This window comes from Meriones unguiculatus, chromosome 17 (assembly GCF_030254825.1).
Source record: "Meriones unguiculatus strain TT.TT164.6M chromosome 17, Bangor_MerUng_6.1, whole genome shotgun sequence".
Lineage (NCBI taxonomy): Eukaryota > Metazoa > Chordata > Mammalia > Rodentia > Muridae > Meriones > Meriones unguiculatus.
The window spans coordinates 24,919,272-24,943,400 of record NC_083364.1 but is presented as its reverse complement, the minus strand read 5'-3'; positions in this window follow the sequence as shown (position 1 = coordinate 24,943,400).

Here is a 24,129-nt window from a genome sequence, read left to right as displayed (position 1 = left end):
GCAGCAGATGCGCAGATGTGGGTGCCCTAACCATCGGAGTGGGAGCTCTGACTCTGTCCATGTCTTTTGATCCCTTTACCATAGGCCACCTTGTCTGGTCTCGTGGGAGAGGAGGAGCTTAGTCTTGTTGTGACTTGATGTGCCGGGAAGAGCCTGTGATTAGGCTGTAAAGTGATTGAATATATTAAATTAATGAAGAAAAAAATAGGAAAATGAAAAACATCAAACCCAAGAAAAGGAAGAACAAATAGGTTCATGCCCAGTGACTGAACCAGAGACAGGGCTTTTCCCCCAGGGAGAAAGAGGGAAAAGAACTGTATCCGAGGGCAGTCAAGCCAAAGAAATAAAAAGGTCAGATGAGGCTGCCTGTCTCATGAGACGGGGTTCAACCATAGCACCTTTAGAGGAGAGGCAGTCCTGGGTCACAGAGTCACCAACAGCAATCTAAGCAGTAATACAGCATCTGTCTGCTAAAGGGGCGATTTACAAAGTTGTGATAAAATATGATGGCACCCTGTAGAAATGACGGACCTAAGGCTTTTTAAGGAGGCATTGATGTCTTATGGAATGTGCTCATCTTAGTTGAAACAAACTCTAAATAATTGGGCTACTCAAAATAGTCACCAAGACTAGAGGGGATCAGTAACAGTTGTGCTAGAGGCTGGTTCTCAATTGCGTGGTTGTCACAGTGGAGAAAAGTCAGGAATTTGGAACAGTGCAACAGAGCAAAGGGAATTAATATAGTGAGGGACCAGTTGATAGGTAAAGGTCATGCTGACATACAAGAACAGGTTCAATTTAAGTTTTGGGTTTTTTGTTGTTGTTGTTGAATTTTTATTTGTTCATTTTACACCCTGGTCATAGTCCCCTCCCTTCCCTCCTCCCAGTCCTACCATCCTGCCCTGTTTCCTCTATCACCCCTCCCCTACTCCTCAGAGAAGGGGGGCCCTCTACCCACCCACCCCAGCATATCAAGTCCCATCAGGACTGTGTGCATCCTTTTCCCCTGGAGCCTGGTGAGGTAGCCCTGTCAGGGGAAGGTGATCAAAAGCAGGCAACAGAGTCCATGTCAAGAGTCAGCCCCCATCCACCTTACTAGAGAAGCCATATAAGGACTGAGCTGCCCATTGGCTACATCTGTGTAGGGGGCCTAGGTCCAGTCCATGCATGGTCCTTGATTGGTGCTGAGTCTCCACAGGCCCATCCTGGGCCCTGGTTAGCTGACTCTGTTGGTCTTCTTGCAGAGTTCCTGTCTTCTGGGTCCTTCTATTCTTGCCTCACTCTTACACAAGACTCCCTGCACTCCACCCAATGATTGGTTGTGGGTCTTGGCATCTGTTTCCATCGGCGGCTGGGTGGAACCACTCAGAGGACAGCTAAGCATAGCAGAATATCATTAACAGTGTCAGGGGTTGGCTGTCTTCCATGGGATGAGACTCAGGTTGGGCCAGTCTCTGGTTGGGCATTCCTCACAATCTCTGTTCTATTTTTTTTTTTTTTTTTTTTTGTCCCTGAACATCTTGTAGGCAAGGTAAATTTTGAGACAAAAGTTTTTGTGGGTGGGTTGGTGTTCCCCTCCCTCCACTGAGAGTCCTGTCTGGTTAGAGGGTGTCCTCTTCAGTCTCATGACCCCTGTTACCAGGAGTCTCAGCTAGCGTCACCCTCATATTTTCCCAGGAACCTACCCTGTTGTAGGTCTCCAGCTTGTCACAGAGAGGTCCTCACCAAGGTTTCTCTTTTCTCTGCAAGCCCTCTGTCCTCCCACCCCTGCTCTCCCCAGGCCTGGTATCGACCCTCATTTCTCTCCATGCTCCCTCTCATACTCTGTTCTCTCTCTCTTCAACCACTTCTGCTGTCTATTTTTACTTCTGAATGAGAGTTAAGCACCTTCCCTTGGGTCTTTCTTGTTCTTTGGGTTTGTGAGTTGTAATACGATTGTCCTGTCTAAATGGGTAAAATCCACTTAGACACATGTGTGTCTTTCTGGGTCTGGGTTACCACACTCAGGGTAATCTTTTCTAGTTCCATCTATTTGCCTGCAAATTTCATGATTTTCTTGTTTTTATTTAATAGTTGAGTAGGATTCCATTGTGTAAACATAACCACAATTTCTTTATCCATTCTTTCGTTAAGGGACATGTATTTTTTTCCATATTCTGGCTATTAGGAATAAAGCATCTTTTGGGTGTATGCCCAGGAATGGTATAGCTGGATCTTGAGGTAGAGTTCTTCCTAATTTTCTGAGGTAGAGCCAGACTCCAGAGTGGTTGTTCAAGTTTGCAGTCCCACGAAAAAGGAGTGTTCCCCCTTTTCCACATCTTGTGCTGTCACTTGCGTTTTTAATTTTAGCCATTCTGACTGGTGTAAGATGGAATCTCAAATTCTTTTTGACTTGCATTTCCTGAACTGAAGAACTCAATGTCATGTAGCAGCTTTAAGAACTTGGGACAAAGTTGAGGAAGTCCATATTGTTTACAAAAATTATGTAAGGCTCTGGATAAGCCTTCACTGATTTATGAATATTGATCTCAACAGTAAATAAGACCACATGGGACCCTGGCTCATGACAGGTGTTGATAGAGACCCTAGCATTTGAAAATGTGACTGCAGAGCACAAAAAAAGGCATAAGACCAGCAATGGCATGGGCAGCACCCATGGACAAATGGGTAAAGAATACGAATGACATTGGTTCTAATGTAGGTCAAGCTATAGCTAGAAGCCTCTTGATATCAAAATGCCTGGTATTTTAATTGAGGAAAATATGGGCATTTGAAACAGAATTGTGAGCAAGGCACCCCCAAGCGCAATAGTTTTTCTAAATATAAATCAGAAAGAAGGCCTAGATTCCCAGGGGTGATGTGGCAAGGATTGCCATTGGACCAATGAGTGTAGGCCCAAGAGAGAGATCCAAGGCAATGCCTTGTCATCTGGAAACAATATGGGGGAGGGGCCTGCCTTGAGGCCCCGCAGCAAAAAGCATGAGCCATTTGCCTTTTGTCAGCAATGAAATAACAAGCAGGTAGAAAAACTTCAAGTATTTCCAACACATGCTACTGTAGGCAGCGGTGCTCAAGACTTGGTCATAGATAAACATATTATCCTTCAAAAGTTCAATGTTATAAAGTATCTACTGGAGTTTATGGTCCTTTGTCCTCAGGAACAGTAGGAATGGTGCTGAGAAGGGGCAGTTTGACTCCTCAAGGAGTCATTGTGCAGCCACACATTATAGATAAAAGATTTCAAAGGTGAAATAATGGCTTATGTTTTTAAAATGTGGTAGGATTGATCGGCTATTACTGTTTGCCTATATCAAAGGCAAAACTGCTCCAGTAAGATCAGGAGGGTTTTGAAGTACATGAAAATGTGTATTTTGGCAAATGGTTGTTAATGATCAGAGGCTAAAATTAAAACGATTGACATTTTAGAAGATTTGGTGGATACGGGAGCTGACATAGCTATCATATCACAAAAAAATCTTGGAATTCAGAATGGCCACTGTAAAAGCTTGATACCCAGTTTCTAGAAATTGGAAAGTTTTCTCAGACAGAACAAAGTGTGTGATGGGTTAAATGCGTGAGACCAGATGGTCAGATAGGAATTCTAAGGTCTTATGTAGATGACATTAGCCATGCGTTTATAGGGACAAGATTTATTATGCCTTGTGTGGAACTCAGATTAATATTTCCTCCCTACCAGAGACAGTCCCTAAAATAAGCAGTAAAATGGAAGATGTTTTGGAGGAAAGTATATGTCATCCAGAACAGACTTGCAGGTTATCCAAAAACAGAACAAAACAGGGGCCACTGATGAAATTATACCAATGGCCTGACCCTTACAATGTTTGATTAACAAGCCTGTGTGGGTAGATCAGTGGCCCTTAACTAAGGGGAAATTACAGTCATTGAGCAACCAGTACATGAGCAGCTAGAGGCATAACAGAAGTCTACCAGCCCCTGGAAGTCTCCTGTATTTGTTATAAAAAAGAAATGAAGGAAATGGAGAATGGTAACAAGCAATTACAGAAAGATCTAATCACATCTTAAAAGAAATGCTTATAAAACAAAAGGAAAGAATAAAAGTCCCCAGGGGTAGTGTAAATAGTGCTCTGTTAACTTTAAATTTTCTGAAAATTAAAAGAACACCAGCCGACAGGCCCAGGAGCAGGACCTTGGTCTCCTGCAATACAGAGATATCCACCATGCAGAGCCTGTTGTCAGAGTCGATGAAATAGACTGAACACTGCCTCCTGTATGCCCAAGTTGAGGCTGCAAGCCAAAGGTTCACAGAGCTGGGAGCAAAGATTGAGACCAGGGAGGAACTGCAGAACACAAGATGCTAGAAGATAAGACAGTCCAGGAATATAAAAGGTTCAAGGACTGGTACCCATGCTACAGGAAAGAGAAGCATCTCTGTTAGGTACTTAACTACATTTGTTGATATTCTCCTGAGAAATTAGCAAAAGGTCCCATCAAACACCTGACAACTCTGGAAAAGACATTGGAAAGAATGGGGAAGCAGCATCAAAACTACATAATTAGTAGCTAAAACAATTGGGGGGGGAGAGTTATTATGTGTGGCTGGCACATTAAAGACCCTATCTATGCCATAGAGTGTGGGTTGCCTCTTGGACTTCTGAGAATGGAAAAAGATACAAAAAGCGAGTAGTGAATGAGAGAGATTGAATAAGGTCCACTATCAGAAGACAATTGGGTCGGAGAAGACAATTGGTGCAGGAAGAGAGAAGACTGAGAAGGGCTAGAGAAGAGGGGAGAGAAGCTAGTGTGAAAATAGGAGATAGTTAAAGGTAAATTGGGCTAGTAGAGTGAGAGGAGAAGACAGCTGGCGAGAGCTGAGCCAGGAGAAGCTGAGCTGAGCCAGAGAAGCTTAGGAGACAGTAGAAGAACCCATACAAAGTAGCGAATAAAGGGGCAAACAAAACAAAACAAAACAAAAAACCCATAAAGCTACACAGAAGCAGACATTCCCTTCCTGTGATGGAGAGAGATGCGAGCATCCCAGCGAAAGGTGAAGGCAGATGTCTGTTCTTGAGATGCCAGAACTTTGGATCCCAGACATAAGGGTGGTGGGACAATTGGCTTATACGTGTCCTGCTTCTGTGGGCCTGACAGTCAAGGTAACCTGAAAGTTATTTATTTATCTTATAAAGTTATTTATAAGAATCAAGTCATTTATTGAACACATCAGGACAACAGAGGCAGGTAGAGCTGTGAGTTCGATGACAGCATGGTCTACAAAATGAATTTCAGGACAGCCAGAGCTAAAGAGAAAAAACACTGTCTCAAAAAGATTGATGACTAAAAACAGAGCAATGTCAATTTTGCAAATTTGGGCAAGACAGCAAGGACCACGTACAGAGAGTACTTAGGCCGGCTGCTCAGATGTAGCCTATAGGCAGCTCAGTCTCCATTCGGGTGCCCTAGGAAGGGAAGCAAGGGCTCTCTCTGACATGGACTCTGTTGCCTGCTCTTCTATCACTTCCCCCTGGCGGGTGGTCTTACCAGGCCACAGAGGAAGAGAATGCAGTCAGTCCTGATGTGACTTGATATGTTGGAGTCGGTAGGGGAGGAGAGTTCCCCCACTATGAGGACTAGGGAAGAAGGGTGGGGGGAGGGATGGAACGTGGGATCTGAACGAGACAAGGGAGAGGCCTATGGTTAGAATGTAAAGTGAATACATTTTTTAAAATTTAAGTTAAAAAAATTCACTCTTTTACTTAGCATTTCTTCAAATTGTGTAAGAGGAGAATGTAGCCATATTAGGATGCACACAAGAGAATGTGTTGCTTTCTTTTCTTGTAGCACATATTTCTTGATTTGAGCATTTTGAGGTTTCATTATGTGTATGTCTGCAAAATCCTCTGTTTCTGCAGACCATGTTATGACAAATTTCTATACAAATTTGTATTTTTATTTGTGAAATACAGGAGAGTCCAGCACAACTACTTTGAATAAACTTTAGTCGCTCATTCCCCAAGCTTAGGATCTGCTTCAGTTGATTTGGAGTATGTTTCCAAAGCACTCAGTGAACGCCTAAAACTGAAAAAATGATGTTGTGCTGTAATGAGGTTACACTGAGTTTGACTCAACAGTTGACACTTTCCAAATAAGAGCCTCTCGTAACAATGAAGGCCTTCTGTCTCATCCCTAGTAGCTACGCTTATGCTGCCTCTCATCAATACCTACCTGATCTTTGGACTTGACTCTCTCAGAGTGGATCATGATTGGTGGGATATTAGTAAACTTGACCTAGACCATTAATAAACTTGAAGAGAGCACTGTCTTGAAAATCAGTGACCTTTCTTCCTGGTATAATCTTGCTTTGTGATGGAAAGAAGTCTGTACTAGATTCTCATAGGCAGAGAGGCAGGTCACAAGCCAGCTCCAATGACAGACAGGTGAGCAAGCCTCAATTAAACTCCCAGATGACTGAAGGTCTGAGAGCTGGATATAAGTCCCAGCTGAGTACCTTCCAAGGAGTAAAAGTCATGAACAAAAACATTGTCTAAGAATCAGATTGTAGGACATTACAAAAATAAAGAACATAGGTAATACAATGCAGATTTAACAGATATATTAAATAGATGTCACATAAGATAATAAACGTAAAATAGGGAGATTTGAAAGAATTTTTTTTTTTCAAATGTGAATGCTAGGTGAAAGGAGGAGAAGCATCATATGTAATGAGTGGTATTTATTCAGGGCCCTTTTACCAAGTTGTGAGGCATCTTTGCAGATGTTTAGTTTATAGCGTCTATCCAGCCTTTCATTGAATAATTTCTGGCTAGAACAGGATTTAAAGTATATGCTAAACAAATCTTGTGAGCATTTTTGAGAAATAATTGTCGGTAGAAAAATACAGCACCAAAGGAGGAGGCAGAATGAGGTTGTGGGAATTGTAGTCTGCAGTATGGGAGGAGATCGTGGCCAGGTGGCCAGGTGGGTGGATCCACATGGGGCCTCACACAGGCTGCCATTGTTCCGTCTGTGATGTTTCATGCTCTGGGATCCAGAGGTTGTTCCATACTCACTGTTGAGTGAAACGTAAATGCTTCCTTTGGTACAGACATCCTCTCGGGTACTACACGAACCTCAAGTCTGATTCCAATGCATTTTGTAGCTATTTCCCCAAGGCAACAAGTCAAGCCTCATCAAACCAAGAAATGCCAGGACCATAAAGGGATCCAAGGCCTGTGTTCTCAGGGGCTGATGCCCAACTCCTCTCTGAACAGTGAAACTCTGCAAGCTGTCTTTAAAAGCAGGACTTGCATAATGCTCACTACTGATTGGGGGAATATTTGGAGCCTCGATACAATAAATACTGAACAAACTCAATGCAATAAATTGTATCTAATCCTTATGGTTATGATGTGTTTTTTCTGGATTTGAGATGGCGTAAATAAGGCCAACAGAATATTTTGGTAGTTTTTTTGTTTTGAGACAGGGTTTCTCTGTGTAGCCTTGGCTGTCTTGTACTCACTTTGTAGACTAGGCTGGCCTCAAAGAGATTCGTCTGCCTCTGCCTCCCCCAGTGCTGGGGTTACAGGCATGAACCACGGCGCCCAGCTTTTGACAGTTAACATAGGTCAAAAGGAGAACCACTGGGCTCTGTTCGTTAGAATGTTGCTTTGATGTTAAATCAAGCAAAAATTTCCCTAAAAGTCCTAGTTCTTTCAAACTGCTTCGAAGGGCACGAGCATCCTGTGTGTTCTCATGGGCCACTGGGAAGAGAAGAGAAATACAATGTGCACACTGGACAAGTCACATAGTTTGCAACGGGACATATTGCTCAGGTTCATGCGTGAGCTTCCATGTACAGGTTTATTTGAAAGGTTGCCAGGTCTTGTAATAACACAGTGTGCCCAGAGGCTGCCCTGATTGGATCAGCAATTGTCAGAACTTGTGGATGTCCTCTTACCCTGCTTTTCATTCTCAGAGTGTAGAAAACCGTGTCTCACCAGGGAGCTCACCCTCGTGAGGAGGGGAAGATGGAGGCTGAAGCACTGTGTTGTTATCTCCAGGATGTGTCCTCTCACTAGCACAGCTTCTGTCCTCATCCTCGGCAGCATTCCCTGAACCAAGCACCGTCAAACTGTTGAGGGTATCCAAAATCTCCTCACTACTGTCAAGTATTGAAGAGTTTAATTTAGCCAGAATATAACTCCATTTTGAAATAAAGATTTTGAATGGGAACTGAATTCAGGTACCAGGAAATATCACAGAATGTACACCTGGCAGAAAACAAAGTTAACTCTCCTAGCAACAGCCTCCAGGAAATATAACAGAATAAATGCTTCATAGAAAATAGAGACAAACTCCCTGGCAATAATCAATGGAAATCAGTTGAGAATCGGGTGGGAAAATTCTCCCCAATGTTTCAGATATGGTTTAGAAAAATAGCCATTGTGATTATATGCCTTAGCCATTGTGATTATGTGCCTCAGAAAAGGTCACCCCGCCCTGCTAAACTTTACCCAATTCTGTAACGCCAAGGCTTGTGCCCCCCTGCTTGCTGCCATGGAAACCCCCTGCTCACAGACTTTCCCTTTAAAAATCCTGTTCACTCAGAGCTCGGGGTCCCACTTCTCTACTGCTGCACCAGTGAGACTTGGGTCCCGAGTTCGATCGCTCTCGTAATAAAGCTCTCTTGCAATTGCATCGAGTCATCTCCTGGTGGTCTCTGAGGGTCCCGTGAACCTGGCATAACAGTATCACAGAGCCTTCATCCAAAACTATGCTGATGTCTTCGCCAAATACTTTCTCACAGTTCTCAATAAAAAAAAAAAAAAGCTGCACAAGGGCAATCTGTAACACAAAGGACAATGACAGCATGCTATCATTTGATAGGGTTATGAATCACAGTTGATATAGAAGACTGAACTAGGAAAAATTGGAATACAAAATTCTGAAATTGCTATAAAACATATATTCTTTTTTATAAGAACTGTGATAGTTGCGATACTATTCAGGGCAGATTTTACAATATAATCCATAAAGTATAATAGGATAATTGTTGTATTGTTCAAGGTCTTCAGTAGAATACCTTGACGAAGCCTTATTAAAGCCGAATGGCTTTGCAATCACTAGGAAGCCACTGCTCCAGGTATGTTTTCATGTGTATTTCTACAGAGGATAAACTTAAGGACAAAAGACCAGTCCTGAATGAGAATGCACAACCTTTAACCATGAAGTCAAACTGAGTAGAAAGGGAAGGACAGAAGGAGCCAGGTGAGCACTGTTTCCACAGCTTTCGGCTTCCTGACTGCACGTGCAATGGTACAGACTCTTCACGTCCTTGACCCTGTGCTGCACAGGGAATGGACTGCGTCACTTCAAACAGTGAGCTGAAGCAATCTCATTCCCTGAGTTGCCTTTGTCGGGTGATTCGTCATTACAAGGAGAAAAAGAACGAATACACCTACAAAGAACGCATGAGGGGAAGAAAGAGATTTTGTTATTCATATTTACAAGCCACTGAATGGTCTGTTTTTAAGTAAAAAGACTTCAGGTTTTACATGAAGTATCTTAACTGTGGGAAACAGAGCTTCTCTGGGTCTTCAGTGTAGGACAAGTCTGGGGGGACGAGCAGCATTACCTCCAAGCACTGTCATTCCACAGACTTTGTAATCAATGCAGCTTGTGTTTACTTATTAGCTGTTTTTGCTTCTTTTAGAATATCCTGGGATTTCTACTTGGCTTCTTGTTCCATTATCACAGATGAAATGTGCCCTCAGTGACTGATATTTTCCAGGGGCCCACATATTGAAGGCTTGGTCCCAGGATTACCTTGGATGTATGCTTGAGGAGGCAGGGCCTAGCAGCTGGTACTATGGTAATTCAGGTGCCACTGTGGGAGACCCTAGGTCCCTGGCCTTCCTTTAGTCTTTTCCCCGATTCCTTACAAAAGTAAATAATTTGGTTGGATCAGGCATTCTATTTAAAATGTGCTTCTCATAGGTTGAAAGTAAGGGGGCCAATTGATAATAAGTTAGAAATTCAAAGAATGGATGAAAATGAACATTTAATCTCCAGAGAGGAGAAGTCCTTCCGTTTATTGTAGATTGAGGAAGCTGCCTCACTTAGAAATGGTTACCCCACTATTTCGCTCCCTGGATATAACTGGGTAAGAGTAACTTCCTTGCATGGCACCAGAGCAGCCCTTTGTGCCAAGCCAAGACACTGAGATAAAGATCTCGTTACCTGTTTTGAGATATCACTTCCTAATCCTGAGTTGCAGAAACTAGACAGGCACACAAGACTCGGAGCAATGCACACAGCTAAGCTATATGCGGTCATGTGATTAGACGACAGCCATCTCTGCATGGCGTGAAACCCGGAAGGGGCGTCTCAGGGGGGCGGCATTTGGTGTGGTAGCTGCTCTAAAAGGCTCTTAACACAGACAGGCCCTTTCAAAACGGAAAATCTCACGAAGTTCTAACTATGGGGAAAGGAAACACAGAAATTTTGGTACGTAATTGAGGATTCAAAATAATAGTAGAATATCCTAAAAATCTTTAAATATTTTACTTATAGATACGATGAACAAAACAGTCATATATAATTTAACAAACATTTAAAATTCTTGGGATATCATAGAGCTTACTTTATGAAACAGAACTTTTAAATGAACCCTTTATTTTTAAGGTAAGCATTTCGGTATGATGACTAGAGCCTAAAGCTTTTCTGGTATCTTAGAGTTTTTTCCCCAGGAATTCATTTACACAGAAATGTTTCATAGAGTTCAATTCATATCTGGATATTGATATATGTGTTAAGCATTTAAGCCCATTGAAACCATTCTTCTGATAAGAATGGAAGACCAAAATGTCTCTTAGGGTAGTCAGTTTTATCAATGTTCTGTAGCCAGAGTGTGTGCATTGGTGTGGATTCTACAATAATATCAGGAGAAAATCAACACGTGACAGGAGTAAAACACAGCTTTTGTTTCTGAGACTGTCTCACCCTGTAGCCACGGCTGTCCTAGAATCTTCGAATCAACCGCTCTGGCCGGTAGTTCTTGGGCTACATTTGAGCGCTTAGAAATAGTTCTCATTCGGAAAGATGCTCCATATATGTGGCTGGAGAAACCTTTCGGTGCTGGCTGGGATTTTAGTCTCACCCATTAGATTACATTGCCGGCAGCTTTGCTGTTCCCGAAACAAGTAGTGTGTCATCACCTCTGGACAGCAGCGACCCTTCCCCTCCTCCTCTGCTTTATCAAGGTCAGCCAGCGGTGTCGTAGAAGCTGGTGAGAATGCCTGGGTGAGAATCCTTCCAAAGGTTAAAAATATTATCCCACGGAAAGTTTATATCGGAGAGTTACTGAGAAAAGTTTCGTTAGAAGATTCAGCTTAGACCCCCAGCTCCGTCACATCCCCAGCCTGTGTCCCCCACACAGAACCTTGTCTGAACTCTTACTGGCACAGGCAAAAAAGTGGCTTGGATTTACTGCGCTGAAACTAGAGCCCTACGAGCAGTGGGGATGAAGATGCATTTCTTTTCAGGCAAACTTACCCTAGGAAAACCAAGTGCAAAGGGAGACAGGATGATGTATTAGTTCAAACTTTATTATTTTTTCAATAAAATACAGGCAAATTGTGTTTGTTCCTCATGAATGCAGCTTTTTCTTCATAGTCAGAAAGGACCTAAAGCAAGTGCTCTAAATGCTGTCGTTAACATACACTGAGTGAGGGCTGGACTCTCTCCCGAGCTCCCTGTGTTTTCCAGGAGTAAACCGCAACATCATATCATTTCTTACTGTGTAAAAATTCAGCTCCTTAGAATTTCAGTAGCGGCTTGTTGGCAGATAACAAGACATCATACAGAATAATTTCTAAAAGGACAACAAAAATTTAGGCCTATTTCAAATTGGTGCCTTTGTACATGCTGACTCCTTAACTGGTAGATGGAAAATGTGTCACGTTGTAATGACAGTGTTGACCGTAGACTCAGTGTGCCTGGTTTGTTGGCAGTTCAGCAGGGCAAGTTTACACTTTCACAATATTTTATTAAGATATTAATAAGACTTTTGATATTATGACTGCATTGTTCCAGAGTGAAATTAAAAAGGTGCTATGAGGTCACCTAATAAAAGAAAGCTTTCATATGGGGCATTGAGCCTGAAAGGGTGATTGTTTTAACTGGCACCATGTGGCCAGTTCTTTAGCCATTCAGATGTTGTGTGTGCTGTCCTGTGGTGCACTCACAGCTCGGCCCACTGAGTACTTGGTCCTCACATGCTGGCATTGTCTGGAAAGGTGGTGTAGCTTTTCCTGCAGGAAGCACACCAATGGGGGCAGGCTGGGAGTGTTCATAGCATCATCCACTTTCCTTTCCCTGTCTCTGCTCTGCTTCTTGTTCCTGTCAGCAGCCATCCCCTGAAAGGATAGACTCTTATGCCTCCAGAACTAGGCCATAATAAACTGTTCATGGGGTTTATTCATCAACGAAAAGTAGCTAATGTGGAAGTAGGAACCACACTGTCAGATTTCGCTCTTAAGAACCTGATTATGTTGTTTTGCAGAAGGTGGAAGTTTTTACCTTAAACTTGAAAAGCATCAGAATGCTGTCAGTTGACCTTAAAGGGTCATTGTGCTAGATGCTTGGAATGATGAGAGGGATACAGATAAAAGAGGCCACATTCGGGGTATCAGGGAGAATAACAGCAACTGGGCTAGAGGACATGCTTGGGACATTTTGGCACAGAATCTAGCTGCCTTCTGCCTTTGCCCGACCATGTTGCCTAAGGCTAAATTAAAAATCAGTGTACTCTTTTTTTTTTTTTTTTGGTGGAGGAAATCTGATAATGAATCTATGGCATGGTTTTTAATAATGCTTATGGAGGTCTGCAATGACAAAAAGTAAGAGAAGATGAGATAGAATGTATACAGTAAAGAGGAAAAACTGGCAGGAGGCTTACTTGTCTAGGCTACAATGGTTGCTTAGTATGGAAAATTCTCGTTAAACAGGAGAGGCCTCCTGCTTGGCATGGAACAATAGGGAAAGTGCTGCAAAGGCAAGGGCCCACCCAGCTGTGCTTCCTGCTGTACTCTTAGAACTCATCAGAGCAAAGCTTGGCTGCTGCTGAGGTTCAAGGGCCTTGAGTCCATCCCAAGTGGGTAGCAGGCCATGGCAATGGCAACCGGTGGGTGCTGGGTGCTGGATTTAGAGTCATGAAAGATGCAGCAGTGAGGACTTGTGGGTTCATCCTATGATATTTCAGACAGCTGATGCCACAGTGTGTGTAGCTGGGAGTTGCTCTATATGAACTTCCTGAGAGGACAAGGTACTTTGTGAGGGAGGGCACTGGATGACGTCACAACAGTAAAACCCGGGCTGCAGTAGGGATCTCAGAGGGAGACACTGCGTCCCATGCAGCATCTGGTGAGGAGAGCTGAGTGAGTCACAGGAGGGAAAGGTACATGTTTCAAGCAAAGAAACTGAAGGGGTGGAGCCACCTTATCCCAGTGAAACCGAAGCTGACAGTGCAGGACATGGTGCTACTGATTTCTTATTTTTCTAGCTGGGGCTTGGTCTTTCATTGGACCAGTATTTTCTCATTATGTCTCCATTTCCTTGTTTGGACTGGCTTTCTGTAACATTGTATGTTTGATGCATGGGGCTTGTGTGTTGGTTTTACATTAAGAGCTGTCCCTGAGTCTCAATAGAATCTTTGGATTTGAACATTTGAAGGGTTAAGACTATAAATGAGAATGAAGAGTTATGCAATTGGACTATTTGCATTAAAATATGGATAGAAGACCCATGGGGTTTAGCCAGATGTGTTTTGACTCAGTATGTCTCCAGTAGGCTCAGGCATTTTAACCCTGTACCCTAGTTAGTGGCACTGTTTCTGGAGGCAACAGATATGTCATTGCTGGACACATAGATCAATGAAGTTCAAAGATAGTTGTAATTCCCAAGCTTTCTGCTCCAGCTGCCATTCCTCCCTTCAATGATGGAAATTTAGCCCTCTGGAACTGTGAGCCAAAATAAATTCTTTCTTCTGTCACTTGGCTTGATCATGGTGCCTTATCACAGCAATGCAAAAACAAAAAATGCTCTGCCTGTTATCATTCTCAGCTCCCTCTTCGCCTCCCATTTCCCTCCCCCAGCCCACTGATAGGGGAGGTCCTCCTCCCCTTCCATTTGACCCTAGCCTATCAGGTCTCATCAGGACTGGCTGCATTGTCTTCCTCTGTGGCCTGGTAAGGCTGCTCCCCACTCAGGGCTAGGTGATTAAAGAACCAGCCACTGAGTTCACGTCAGAGACAGTCCCTGTTCCCATTACTAGGGAACCCACTTGGACACTGAGCTGCCATGGGCTACATCTGTGCAGGGTTCTAGGTCTTCTCCCTGCATGGTCCTTGGAGTATCAGTCTCAGGGAAGACCCCTGTGTTCAGATTCTCTAGTTCTGTTGCTCTCCTTGTGGAGCTCCTGTTCCATCCAAGTCTTCCTATTTCCCACTTCTTCCCTAAGATTCCCTGCACTCTGCCCAAAGTTTGGCTCTGAGTCTCAGTATCTGCTTTGGTACCCTGCTGGATAAGTCTTTCAGAGGCCCTCTGTGGTAGGCTCCTGTCCTGTTCCCTGTTTTCTCCCTCTTCCAACGTCTATCCAGTTTGCCCTTCTGAATGAGGATTAATCATCTTACCCAGGTCCTCCTCCTTGCTTAGGTTCTTTAGGTGTGCAGATTTTGGTATAATTCTATATTTTATGTCTAATATCCACTTATAAATGAGTATATACCGTGTGTGTCTTTCTGCTTCTGGGATAACTCACCGAGGATGAACTTTTCTGGTTCCCACCATTTGCCTGCAAATTTCCTGATTTTCTTGTTTTTAATAGCTGAGTGATATTCCATTACCACATGACACACACACTGGTAGGATTTGCTGAAGAGGCAGAGGCAGGAGGGTCACGAGTTCAAGGCCAGCCCTTTTTGCTTCTTAATATCCATTTAGAATTTTTATCCCACCTCAGACAGTTTAGTTCCCGAATAGAAGACACAGAGACCTTTTAGATTATAATAAGGCTTAAAAGACTAAAGCTGGGCAGATATTAACGCTTTAAGCTATTTTGCTATTTCCCAGCCTTGTACTGCAATATTACTTGCCATAATTGCTCCTGCCTGTGGTGCTGCTGCTGCTCTGTCAGGCCAGCCCTCATGTGCTCATGGTCCATATTGCCCCATGGAGACTTTTTTCTCTCCACTTCTCCTCTTGCTAAATCTTCTGCTTTCCTGCCTCGTGGTCCCTCTCAGACCCCAGGCCCTGGAACCTACACTCTGCTTACTTCACTCCTATGCAGATCTAGGCTATCAGCAACTTGAAGCCGTCAGAGAATACTGGTGAGCAAAGTTTATACGGCATCACTTGGTATACGTAAGAAAGCACTCATCTAGACTGTAGATGAGTAGGATGTTGGGGGCCGCAGTTAACATTTGAATACATAGAAGCACCAGATCAAGCCCCAACACTCTGCCTTTAATACAGATGCTACAGCAAGTATAGATTCCTCACTCAAATTTACTTCTTTTTCAGAATCAAGGCTTTTTTTCAGTATTGAGCAGGATGTAATATTAGCAGAAATTCTGAATATATGTTCTACATAAGGTCCCTTTTCCTTAATGACAGATAGCATGTCCTGTGTGGGGAAAAGATGAGCACCTGCCAACATAGAACCACACTTGAAGAACACAAGTGTGAGTTTTCATGAAAACCAGAGCAATGGGGTATATAGTGGTTTTGTAAGGAGACATTTGTCAGAGCCCAGCCATCTGGAAAGCAACTCTTTCATTTTTCTTTCCCTGTTTTTTTTTTTTTTTTAGCAGAGTCAAGCTGAGTTCATATGCCCAGGCTAGGGGACCAGCTCCAACCCTGCCCCTCCAAGTGTTTTCCTTAATTGTCTTTTAAATTGGTAAAGAATGTAGAACGTGCTGTTATCTTAACCAAGGTGCCTAAGTTGTAAAAATCTATATTCAGTTGCTTACCAAGCTCTCATTAACTACATGCAGCTGACCTGCTCCTTTGTCCCCTTCTCACCTTGAGCTCCTGACCAAATGTCTAGGAGGATGAGTTAAGGGACTTGAATTCCAGAACAAATGTCTAGAGGGGAAAAGTTAAGGGCCTTAAATTGAAGCTAGGTGCCCTGGATAAGGCCCAGTCCCCAACAGATAGTGTCTTACTCAAATCTCAATGTCAGAATACAATTAGATGACGCACGAGCTCACCCGAGCCCCCTCATTTTGCGATCTCACCCTTTAAATAGACAATATCACTTACCCTCGAGGATATGGTTAAGATGCTGAGCTGACCCTCTGCCTGAGTGCTCAGAAAAAAAAAAACAACAAACTTTCTTTTGTTAAATTTGTGTTTTTTACAGCTTGATCCAAGCTCTCTACCTCCTCTCCTTCCAGTCTTAACCTCATGCGTCCTTCCCCTATTATCCCCCCTCCTTTTTCTCAGAGAAGGGGAGGGCCCCAAGGGGTATCAACCCTCCCTGGCACAAGTTGCAGCAGTAATAAGCACATCCTGTCTCACTGGGCCCTGACAAGACATCCCAGCTAGAAGGCAACAGAGTCTGAGGCAGCCCTTAACTCTCACTCTTATGTTGTCATATAATGGCAACATGGCACATCTGCTACATATCTTTAGGAAGTCTAGATCCAGTCCATTCCTACTCGTTGGTTGGTGGTTCTGTCTCTGAGCCTCCATGGGCCCAGTTTAGTTGACTATAGGTTTTCTTGTGGTGTCCTTGACACCTCTAGTTCCCTCTATCCTTCCTCCTACTCTTCCAGAGAACTTTTTGAGTTTGGCCTATTCTTTGGCTGTGGGTCTCTGCATCTGTTTCCATCCACTGCTGGATGAAGCCTTTCAGAAGACAGTTATTCTAGGTTCCTGTCTGCAATCATTAATAGTGACAGGAGTTGGCTCTTTGCCATGGAGGGTCTCAAGTTGGGTCAGTAATTGTTTCCTCAATCTCTGCTCCATCTTTACCCCTACACTTATTATAGGCAAAACAAAGTTTAGTTTGAAGTTTTTATGGGTGGGTTAGTTTGTTTCCCTCAATTGGGAGTTTCACCTGGAACCTACAAGAGGCTCCTTAACCCCTGCTACTAGAAGTCTCAGCTAAGGTCACCCTGTAGGCTCCCAGGAGCCACCCTGGTCCCTCAGATGACCCCCACCAATTTGTTCTCTAGGTATTTTCCCTTCATTCCCTCAACTCCACTTGATCCCCATCCCTGTTGCTCTCCCTCACCATCCTCTCCCCAGTTCCCTTCCTCTATCTACTTCAGATGTCTATTTTATTTCTGCTATGAGTGAGAGTCAGCATCTTCCCTTGGGCCCTCACACATTGAACCTCACATATTGATAGGGGGAGACATCAATACCCCACTCAAACCAATGAAGATGTCATTGAGACAGAAACTTAAACAGAGAAATAATAAAATTGACAAATGTCATTAATTAAATGGACCTAACAGTTATCTATAGAACTTTTCACCTGAACACAAAAGACTATACCTTCTTCTCAGCACTTCATGGAACCGTCTCCAAAATTGACCATATACTCAGACACAAAACAAGCTTCAACTTATACAAGAAAATTGAAATAACCCCTTGTATCCTATCAGACCACCATGGATTAAAACTGGACTTCAATAACAACAGAAACAACAGAAAGCCTACAAACTCATGGAAACTTAATTTTCTACTCTGTGATCGCTGAGTCAGGGAAGAAATACTTTCTAGAATTTAATGAAAACAGGGGCACATCATACCAAAACTTATGGGACAAAATGAAAGCAGCACTAAGAGGCAAATTAATAGCACTAAGTATCTTCCTTCATAAAGAAATTGGAGTGACTTAACAGCACACTTGAAAGCTCTAGAACAACAACAACAAAGCAAACACACCCAAGAGGAGTAGATGGCAGGAAATAATCAAACTCAGGACTGAAATCAATAAATTAGAAATAAAGAGAATGATACAAAGAATCAACAAAAGCTTTCATTTTTTTTTTTTTTTAGCTTCCATCTGAAGCGAGTTTTCTCAGATTCTTCCCTGAACACAACAGTTTGAATGAGAATTGTCTACCATAGACTCATATCTTTGGAGAAAGTATGTTACTGCAGGTGGGATTTGAGGTTTCAAAAGCTCATGTCAGGCCCAGTTTTCCTCTCTGCCAGCTGCCCATGGATCCAGATATAGAACTTTTACCTATTTCTTTTCCATCATGCATGCTTGTATGCTAACACGTTCTCCTCCATGACATTAATGGACTAAACAGCTAAAACTATAAGCAAGAACCAATCAAATGCCGTCTTTATAAAAGTTGCCACTATCATGGTATCTCCTCCCACCCTAAGACAAGGGTGCAAGTGTGAAGATGGAGAGCTGAAGGAAAAAGAGCAGATGCTGACTGAATTTGATGATTGTAAATCATCAAATTTGTGTTCTTCTCACCCAACCACTCTAATGTTTCATGCTGAAAACTGGAAAGATGCTTGAATCAGATTTTCTTCCACAGTGATTTGATGGTCTAAAATCAATCTCCGTCTCTGGACCCTGGTTCTTCTATGACTGTCCTTTCCCAGTATGTCATTCTCATTTCCTATTGGATTCTTCGCCTCTGATTATGGCCCTACTCCTACTTTCAGTACATCCTGAGCTCTTTATAAAGAGGCTTAAATGGATGTTCACAAGAGTATTTCCTTTGAATCACCCTTTCCTTTCCTTCTGCTTTGTCTTCTTGTTTCCTGTTTTCAGTATAGGATTACGGTGGCAATTTTGGGAAGCCAGGAGAGCTGCAATCACTGTGATTTAGCATGTAAGCTTGAGAACCATACACGGTCTTACTGGGGCTTTTAGTAAAGAGTGGGATTATGACAGTCATGGTTGCTGCCAGCTTTTATGAATCATATAAGGATTACTGTACTCTTGCTCTTAAATTTGATCTGATAAACTTGTTTCTATGCAGGGTAAGGATCACTACAGTGAAGATGTTGGACATTCAGTGCTTCTTTTGACAAACTGGGGATTTATTTGGAATGTTATAGGCCAAAATCTGGGTCATTCTTTCGACATAATTTGTTATAATTGCGTAATTAATAATTATATTTTATAGTTAAGCTCTTTAAATGTAACTCAAAACCTGCCAGATATTTAGATTTGAAATTTACTGAATGTTTTAACTGTATTTCATTGTGTCATGCACACTACCAGAAGATAAAAGTAACCAACAGAAATACTGAGCCATAACACTCTGAAGTACAATATTGTGTGGACTTACAAGGTATAGTCAGTGGAGCCATAGTGGCACAACTGACATAGGATCTGCCAACCACTTTTTGAATGGGTTTAAGAGCCAATGAACAATATGGACCCCATACCTGTTCGGACCAATTAAGACAATAATGAAGCACACAGCAGATTTTATATGAAAGAGTTTTATTAGATGGAGATGAAGAGAGAGGGAGGAGAGAGCAGAACATGATAGGGAGAAAGGGGGTACCCCAACAGAGAGAGGAGAGGGTAAGAAAGGGCAAGAGCCAAGAGAGACAAGAGGGCAAGAGAGAGGCAAAATATCGGGTTGATCCTTTTAAGGAGCAACGTAACCACGCCTACCAGGTGTGGCCACCTGGTTGGTGACACATGATTACATCATAGGTTGCTAGGCAATCCAGAAGCAGGCTGCCAATATACTAACAATACCTGGCACCACTTTTTGTACATGGGACAGAGGCCCAGTAGAAAATCTGGTACTATTATCCTGATAAATGTAACTAGTATTAAACTGACTGCTCATTGTATCTTTCTATACCCATAGATCAGTGCATAGCTCAGCCATTGTCAGAGAAGTGTCTTTTTAGTGACGGTGACCAATCTAGAGATCCCCAACTGGCCACTGTGAAGAGAGAGACTTTAGAAAGCAGAGCTGTGTGTCTGTATTATATTCCCTCCTGTCAAGGCTCAAGTATCATCACAAAGAGAGGACAGAAAGGTAAATGACAGACAGCGTATGGAATCAGCAAAACGTTCTCAATATACAACAGAGCAGTTGTCCTCTAAACAAACAACTGTTACAGTATGCACAAGTCCCTTAAGAAGCTAAAATTCCTATACAAAATCCAATAAGTAGGGCAGAAATTCCCATGCCTACCGAAGACACTGTTGGCAACTGATAACTACTCCAATGGTGAGACTTACTTTTCTTTAAAGATATGGCCTATGGTAGAGGTGGACCATGCTCCAGGGGACATTTCCATACCCCAGAGCACATGGACAACAGATCTTGGGTGGATTTGATACTGTGTTTTAGGGAGAGAGAGAAAAAAAAAAAGAACAAAAGGTGAGTGCATTGGTAGTTGGGGAAATGCTCTTAGAGAAATTGTATGTATGAGATTCAATGTGATAAGACACGTTTAAAATTTTTCAAAACTAACAAAAATGGTATACTACTGATACAGTTCCCTTAAAGCACTTCTCAGCTCAATACAGTCTTGTAATATTAACACTAACACAGATGGGGTTTAGGAAATCTAGACAAAACAGAACACTTTTACAACCACTAGAAGGAACATGGGCCTCAGACCAGGGCATTATATTGCTGGCAGTCACATGCTACCAAGATAAAAGGAGAAAACACAGCCATCCCCACATCCAGAAGAACTGCATGTTGACATGTTTGATAACTGGGGACAGAGAAGGACATTTTGAATACATTTACTCAACCTTTCATCTTTCTTAGCAACCTAATTTTATTTCTGATTTACCCAAATGTATGAAAACCCTTTGCCTTGGCTTAAGAAGAAGGTCCGGTGCCTTGATTTTTATGGAATATTTAGCTATTCAATTGGGAAAGACAGAAGTTCAGCTGGTTCTTTCTCAAATACACCTCCAGGTGTACATGGCCTGATAGAGTGGATTTTTTGGTGATCATTAAGATCTCTGTGACCAGTGAAACATGTGCTGTTGTATTGGGAAACATTGGGATTGTTAAATAATTGTAGAAAAATTTAATGACTTCCTAAAGCTCAAACTGAGAGATGAAAAATGAAAATTTCAAATTAGCTTTGTATTCACATGTAGTGATCACAAAGAAATATTAAGTAGAAATGTGGGATGTTTTTATAATTTTTATTTTTATGTGTGTGTTTTGCCTGCATGTATGTCTTGGTGAGAGTGTTGGGTCCCTTGGAACTGGAGTTACATACAGTTGTGAGCCACCACGTGTGTGCAGGGAACTGAGCCAGGGTCCTCTGGAAGAGCAGTCAGTACTCTTTAACGGCTGAGCCATCTCTCCAGCCCCAAAATTCTCTCATTCTTGTGAAAACATTTCCAAAATTGTTATTACCTTTTTTTTGGAAAAAAAAAGTCAGTTGTGTTTCATTGAAATTTTTATAAAAACAGAAGGATTGAAAGGCTGGGGAAGTTGAAAACTTGAAGGGAAGAGACTCGATGCTCAACTGACGGTTTCTGGGTTGCTCCCTGAGCTTCAGGATGAGGTGTCCTGACACATGAAGCATGTTGGTCTTGTGTTACCTACTACTTTCTCTGCATGTTAACCACACCTTCAAGGATGCCTCTGACCAGGGTTTTCTCACATACTGTTCCTGGCAGCCTCACAGAGTGAGATCATTTTCATGTCTTCTCTGACCCAGGCTTCTATGAAGCAGTGGAGTGGTTTTCCTTATGCCTCTAACCACTGCTTTCCCAGAGAAAACTACCAGAATTAAGCCGAAGAACACTGAAAATGCACACACCCTACAAAGAAGCACTTTGCAAGATAGAAAATCACACCCCATTTTACAGTATTTTGTTTGCTTTAATTCCTTCCTCTATAAAGAATTCTCAAAGATTCTGTACTAAAGATGTAGATTTCCTTCTTTCAGGAATTGAAAAAGGAATCTATTTTGTCCATTTCTCATTCATTCCAGATGTCACAGTGAGCTCTTGCACTTCCTGCACAGATGTAACGCTACATACTAGCCAAATATTACAACAGCATTCAGTGTTTAGGGCAGGATGATCATAGTAACATCAGCCTGGGCTTCAAGACACACTCGAGAACTGAGGGTGGTTGGAAAATGTAGCTAAAAAAATCACTGCTAAGGAGCCAACAAGAATGAAAGGCTCTCAGGATTTCCCTGGAGACCTATGATGTACAAAGCAGTTGCAAGCTTTAATTCAAGATAAAATTTGAATAAATTAATGCAAGCTATTTAAATATGCTTACAATTACAATATGTGTTTGTTCTCTCCCTCTGCACATACTTTTTTTTTTTTTGCTCTTGTTGACTTGGATCTATAATTGTCATACAAAAAAGCAAAACAAAAATAATAAAAAGAGCCAGGTGCTTTGGCTCATGCCTGTATTCCCAGAACACAGGATGCTGAGGTGGAAAGCTTAAAAATTTTAAGACTGCGGGGCATGGTGGCTCATGCCTTTAATCCCAGCACTTGGGAGGTAGAGGCAAGCAGATCTCTGTACGTTTTGAGTACAACCTGGCCTACAAAATGAGTTCCAGGACAGCTAGCGCTACAGAGAGAAATCCTGTCTCAAAAACAAAACAAAACAAAACAAAAAAACCAAACAAAGACTATTTTGAAAAACACAGCAACAAAACAACCTAAAACAACCAAGCTAAACTGAGTGGATACACTCTGCCTTCACTTTTGTCCTGGGTACTCCCTGTATTCTAACAGGAACAGTAAACATTTCAAAAGAAAATTATTTTTATTCTGTATTACTTAACAACTTTCTGAATTATATTTAAATGTCTGCATAGGTATATTTCAAGGATAAAAAAAATGAGAGCAGGGAAAGCAAACTAGAAACAGAGAACAATTCAAAGAACCAATGAAACTAAGAGCTGGTTCTTTGAGAAAATCAACAAGATAAACCCTTAGCCAAACTAAAAGCCAGAGAGACACTATCCAAATCAACAAAATCAGAAATGAAAAGGGGGACATAACAGACACTGAGGAAATCCAAACAATTATTAGGTCTTACTTCAAAAGCCTATATGCCACAAAATTTGAAAATTTAAATGAAATGGGCAATTTTCTTGATAGATTCCACTTCCAAAGCTGAATTAAGACCAGGTAAATAGATTAAATAGTCCTATATTCTCTAAGGAAATGGAAGCTGCCATAAAAAGTCTATCCAAAAAACAAAAACAAAAACAAAAACAAAATACCAAAATCAAAAGCACAAAAACAAAAAAAACAAAACAAAACAAAACAAAAAAACCAACAACCCAGGGCCAGATGGTTTCAGCGCAGAATTCTACCAGACCTTCACAGAAGAGCTAACTCCAATTCTCTTCAAACTATTCCACAAAATAGAAACAGAAGGAACATTACCAAACTCATTCTATGAAACCACAGTCACCTTGATACTTAAACCTCACAAAGACCCACAAAGAAAATTTTAGGCCAATCTCCCTTATGAATGTTGATACAAAAATACTCAGCGAAATACTAGCAAACCGAATCCAAGTACACATCAAAGATACCAACTATGACCAAGTAGGCTTCATCCAGGATATGCAGGGGTGGTTCAATATATGAAAATCCATGAATATAATCCACCATAAACAAACTGAAAGAAACCACACCATCATCTCCTTAGACACTGAAAAGAGATTTGATAAATTCCAACACTTGTTCATGTTTAAAGTCCTGGAGATATCAAGGATACAAGAAACATACCTAAACATAGTAAAGGCAATATACAGCAAGCCTATAGCCAACATCCAACTAAATGAAGAGAAACTTAAATCAATCCCACTGAAACCAGGGAAAAGGCAAGGCTGCCCACTCTCTTCAACATAGTTCTTGAAGTCCTTGCTAGAGCAATAAGACAATTAAAGGAGATCAACGGGATTCGAATCGGAAAGGACAAAGTCAAAATACCACTATTTACAGATAATATGATAGTACACTTGAGTGACCCAAAAAATTATACCAGGAAACTCCTACAGATGATAAACACCTTTTTAGCAAAGTGGCTGGGTACAAAATTAACTCAAAACAATCAATAGTCCTCCTGAATAAAAAAGACAAATGGGCTGAGAAAAAAATTAGGGAAACAACACCCTTCACAA